Source organism: Gouania willdenowi, chromosome 18 (genome assembly GCF_900634775.1).
Source record: "Gouania willdenowi chromosome 18, fGouWil2.1, whole genome shotgun sequence".
In the NCBI taxonomy this organism is placed as follows: domain Eukaryota; kingdom Metazoa; phylum Chordata; class Actinopteri; order Blenniiformes; family Gobiesocidae; genus Gouania; species Gouania willdenowi.
In genome coordinates, this window is record NC_041061.1 from 2,603,368 (window position 1) to 2,609,450 (window position 6,083).

Consider the following 6,083-nt stretch of genomic DNA (forward strand, 5'->3'; position numbering starts at 1 on the left):
GATGAAATGGGATTTTAAAAACCACGGAAATGAATTAAAAGTTGCAACTTAGAGAAAAAGGCAAAAACAGTGATAAAAAGGGTTCAAAGCATCAATATTGTTACAATTAATTTAAACTGGCAAAAAATGACAAACCGTAAATGTGTTTGATTAGCAAAAATAAGCATGAAATATGGTGGAACGTGGTTAAAATGGGTCAGCATATGTGACAATAGGTGGAAAGGGTTTAAAAGTGCTGCAAATGTCTTGAAAGTGGAGAAAATTGATTAAAAAATTAGCAAAAATGGGCTATAATTGAAATATTGGTAGTTACTTGAAGCCCTCTGACGACCCACTCCCAGTGTCTAGCAACCCCAAGGTTGAGAACCCCAGATCTAAAGGTCCTCGTAAGAGCTTCTAAGGGCAGTGGTGGCCTAACATCTAAGGTAGCGGGCTAGTAACCAGAGAGTTAGGATTAGTTTTAGTTCATTTTTAGCTGAGTTTTGTTCAACTAAATCAGGTTTGACAACTTTTTTTTTGAGCTTTGAAATAAAAGAAACTTAGCTTTTGGGTTATGATTTTTTTTGTGTTCCTATGGTAACTGACTCTGCACTAATTAGGGGTGTAAGAAAAAATATTGATTGGCAATATATAGTGTTTTTAACGAAAAAAGCGTCTAATTGCGCCAACATATGCATAATACCAAAACGCCTAGTCACTAGGTGTCAGTGAACCATATCAGACCTTTATCATTTATCTCACTCCTCAACACACTTTTAGATGAATGTTCATACTTTTTTTAACAAATTCAAACACAACCAGTGAGGATTGCCGGAGGGCGGACAGCGGCGCAAAACCAGATCGGAGCCATGGTGCAGCGGAGACATATCCAGTGGAAACCCCGGGTTATGTATAAAACTAAAGTGTTACCAAAAAATTAAGTGAATTGCATTTCATACCATTTTGTAATTATAAAGGTGAAATTTGTAATTATTGATATCGTGATACATATCATATTGTTTAGGATTGGATATATCATATAGTGACATGTAAATCGTGAATCGTATCGTCAGATATTCCCTACTCTACCATCAGTGCCATGGCAGGAGGTTAAGTTACCACGGCAACTCCCTCTGTAAGCACCCATGTGTCAACAGCTGCTTTCTACAAGTCCTAAGATGTTAAGGTGTGATGATTTCAAACGTTTTTTTCTAACTAACAGATGCCCCCTAGTCTGTGTCTGATGTTTATCACACACAGAATCTCACTCTGAACTCCCAGCGATGTGTGTCAATGCTGGAGGTGACAAGTAATAAAGTACACTTTTTACTTTTACTCCTTACTTTTTACAAAACAAATATTTGTACTTTCTTCTCCTTATATTTTAAAAATGAGCCCGCTACCTTTAAGACCTAGGAAGATGACATCACAACGTAAAAAGACACAAACTAACAACCGCGACGCTGGAGAAGAAGCTAATGCTAACCAAAGGTCACGTCTCCATTCCAGAAACCTGGAGAACATGATTCTCTTCAGGTTAAATGAAAACATTTGGTAGTTTGAGATTTTTTCTGTTAGGCAGGTCCCTTAGTTTTATGTTCACATTTTGAAGTTCTTAAAATTGTTAAACTCAAAGCTATTCTAGGATTAATTGAGCAGTTGCATTTTTCTTTTCTTGACACATATTTTATTAATTTTATTTACAAATTGTATTTATAACGAGTTCTAAATTCTCCAGGTGTTCAAAGGTAAGATATTTAACTTGTTTCCATGGACCAGTTCTTAAAAATGGAATTTACTGGTTTAAAAACACTGTTTTATTATTGAAGGGACAATTGTTTTACTTTTTACTAAAGTACATTCAGTAGCATTTACTTTTTTACTTTTACTCAAGTAAGGGATCAACTTCAATACTTACACTTTTACCAGAGTCATTTTTTATTCAAGTATCTATACCAGAGGTGGGCAACTTCTATCACAGCACAAAAATGTGTTTGTTTGATCAAAGGGTCACATGATCAACATTCATGTCAGCATATAGAATAATGATCAATCACAAGAACAAAACATTTTTATAGTCATTCTGTGTATGTTTGTTCTTGTCTTGTCTGTTATGATTGCATTTTGTGCAGTTCTGTTGTCCTTTTGTGTATTTTTCCTGTAAAATGTATGTTTTTTGGAGTTTGTGTATTTATGTTCTCATTTTGCATTTTTTGGAGTAATTTTTATGTATTTTAGTTGTTGTTTTGCTTGTTTGTCAGTACTGTGGGTTTGTGGAATCATTTTTTTTAGTGTTTTTGTTGTCTTTTTGCGTACTTTTGTTGTCATTTTCTGTAGTTTTGTAAATTGTTTGAGTGATTTTGTGTATTTTTTGTTGTCTGTGTTATTTGTAGTAATTCTGTGTATTACTGTTGTCAGTTTGTTAATTTGTAGTAGTTTTGTGTGTTTTTGGAGTATTTTCTGTGTTTTTCTTGTCTTTCACTGTATTTTTCTGCAATTTATTAATTTTTTGTATTTTTTGATATATTCTTGCTTTTGTTTTGTGTACTTTTCTGTCATTTTTTAGGTTTACTTTGGGGGCCACATAAAATTAGGCCGAGGGCCGCATGTGGCCCCCGGGCCAGCAGTTGCCCATATCTGATCTATACTTTTACTTGAGTACTGACGACTAGTACTATTGCCACCTCTGGTCATTGCTAACACACACACACACACACACACACACACACACACACACACACACACACACACACACACGATGTGTGTGTAAACAGACAATTGTCCCCATAGCAACCACTGCTACACAGGTGGTGTGTGTGTGTGTGTGTGTGTGTGTGTGTGTGTGTGTGTGTGTGTGTGTGTGTGTGTGTGTGTGTGTGTGTGTGTGTGTGTGGTCGGGGGAATCTCTTGTTCTGGTTGAGTAACGCAGGTAATCGAACCCAGGGAGAGGGTGTGGTTTCATGGTTTTGAAAGTGGAAGAATGAGTGTGAATGAGTAACTCTTTCCTAAGTGCCTTTGTGCAAGGCACCACAACAGCAGCCAGGACAGTGTTTGAAATCGCCAGTTAGCTTAGCTTAGCTTAGCTTAACAGAGCCTGTGACTAAGTCAGCTAAGAACCAAGGATTAATGTAGGGGGTTTTTCCCACTATGGAGCAACAGTAAACCATTAAACCCCAGACCCTGTTAGAGCCTCCAGTCTAGACATCATCCTTGATCCAATCACTCCTCCTATCACCTCCATTCAGTCACAACTCGTCTGGCGTCCACACTTTCTATCCTCAGTGGTTCATTTTGCCTTTTTTCCTTCAGTCATGAGTGTCAGCTCGACATCGTCGACCATCTTTGTCCTGTTTTGTTTCCTCACAGTTCACAGCTTCGCTCTGAGAAACGGTGAGTACAAACACCAGGGACCACATGACTTCCTCATCTGGATTATAATGTAACCAATCAGTTTGATGGGTAATGAGTACATACACTACACCAGTGGTTGGCTCAAGTCCCCCCTTTGTCCGATGACAACATTTTGCTCAGAATTCTAAAAAAAAAAAAAAACATCTATAGATTATAATGATAGAATGAATGAGTGATAACAGAAGTTCCAGTTTAATCTTCTTTTTGAATAGTAAAGTTGAGCTTTAATTTATTCAAAAGTATGTTTTATCTCCCGACATGTTCTGACTGTCAACTGCCAGTCTTCGTCAGAGGAGTTCTGCTGTTTGCCTTTGATGTTTCCTTTGACGTTTCACTTGACTTTTATGTAATAGTTCCAGCGAGATTCATTTAGTCTTCTTTTTAAATAGTAAAGTTGAGGTTTTGTTTATTCAGACAAGGTTTAAAATGTGATAACACACATTAAAGAATCTAACTTTGTAAATAAGTAAATGAACAAGTATTTAGTGCCTCCACATTTTGAATGAATTCATTTGTTAATTTTAATCTCTTTCTCTCTCTCCCTCAAGTACCCCCTGTAATAACATTGCGTACTTCTAGGGGCACACGTACCCCATTTGGGAAACACTGCACTACACCTAAAGGTTTCTTCATCAACCACACCTCACTAGCACCAGGTTCTGCCTCCATTACAGATTTAAGAAGATACAAAAAGCACTTTTCAGATGTTGGTACATAATGACATGACAGAATCACTCAGTAGATCCACATTTATGATGTTGATGGAACATTGATCTGTTATCACTCAAGAAGAACCCAGTGATGGTTTGAGCTTTGGGTCATGGACCACCAATCTCCCAGTAGTAGATCAGAGGATGGTCCACAATCGGACAGAAAAAGTGGTAATAAGGCGTCAATATTGGAAAAATTAATTTAGATTGGCAAATTATGGGCGTGACAAATCGTGGATGTGGTTAAATTGGAAAAAATAAGGATGAAATATGGTGTAAAGAGGTTAAAAGTAACAATAATAGGTCAACATATGTGACATTAGGTGGAAAAGTGGTGAAAATGCAAATTAGTTAGTGGCTTTCTACCAATGACTCAACAACAATACTTGAGTAGGTTAGTGGTGTTCTAACCATGACTCAGCAACAATACTTGAACCAATTAGTGGTGTTCTTACCATGACTCAGCAACAATACTTGAGTAGGTTAGTGGTGTTCTAACCATGACTCAGCAACAATACTTGAACAGGTTAGTGGTGTTCTTACCATGACTCAGCAACAATACTTGAACAGGTTAGTGGTGTTCTTACCATGACTCAGCAACAATACTTGAACCAATTAGTGGTGTTCTAACCATGTCTCAGCAACAATACTTGAGTAGGTTTGTGGCGTTCTAACCATGACTCAGCAACAATACTTGAGTAGGTTAGTGGTGTTCTAACCATGTCTCAGCAACAATACTTGAGGTTAGTGGTGTTCTAACCATGTCTCAGCAACAATACTTGAGTCGGTTAGTGGTGTTCTAACCATGTCTCAGCAACAATACTTGAGGTTAGTGGTGTTCTAACCATGACTCAGCAACAATACTTGAGTAGGTTTGTGGCGTTCTAACCATGACTCAGCAACAATACTTGAGTAGGCTAGTGGCGTTCTAACCATGACTCAGCAACAATACTTCATTAAATTAGTGGCGTTTTCTCAATGTCTCATCAACAATACTTGAGATTAGTGGCTGTTCTAACCATGACTCAGCAAAAATACCCCCCCCCCCCCAACAACAACACACACTACTCTTTCAGCAGCATCCTGAACCGTTTACCTGAGGAGGGATGGGTGCATGTTTTCACGATGTTCACATGGCCGACCGCCTGCATGTGACAGCTCAGTGAGGCGGTGCTGTAAGAAGACCCTAATCTTTACAGCCTCTTTATGTCCAATAGAAGACAAAAGGCGAACACACCTTAAAGCATAAAATATGCAGCGCAGGGCGACAGATGGGAGGCCAACACCTCAACAAAGACCTGATCACCTTGACCCAAGCATGGAGGAGGTTCAACAGTGAGCACTGCAGCTATGAAGAACAGATTAGTGGGACGGAAAGCATTTAGCGGAAACATATCCAACTGTTTGGTTGAAACAAAGCTAATTAGCTAACATTATATTAAATGGTTCTAATTTGCTTTTAAGGTAGATTTGTGTATCATCTGCATAGCAACAAAGCTTTTTGATGGGCCATCTATTGTTGCTGAATCATCAGCAATTTTAAACTGTTTGTGTATAGTTGGACCACGAACATTTTAAGATTTACATCCATACACACAATTGCTGTTTATTAAATATATATTTAGTGTAGCTCTTTGGGGAAGGCAATGGTTTTTAACCCGTATAGAAGAAAATACGTTTTTGTATATGCACTCACTTTTTACATGTGCACATAATATTTTTTTTAAAATAAAGAAAAAACTACTTAATAAAAGCCTGCGGGTGTTACTTAGAATGACATTTTCCTAATTTTTTTTAAACGTGTTACTTCAAACATTTCTCTTGGTTCGTTTTAAATTGTTCCTCCTTCAGTCTAGTTCTAGAAGTCAGTCAATCGATAAATTCCATCCATTGTTTTTGTTGCAGTAACTCCATCTTCAAGTTCTTTGTGCAAGAATTATTTCCATTAAATATACAGTATGTCTTGCATGCCCCTGTATTAAT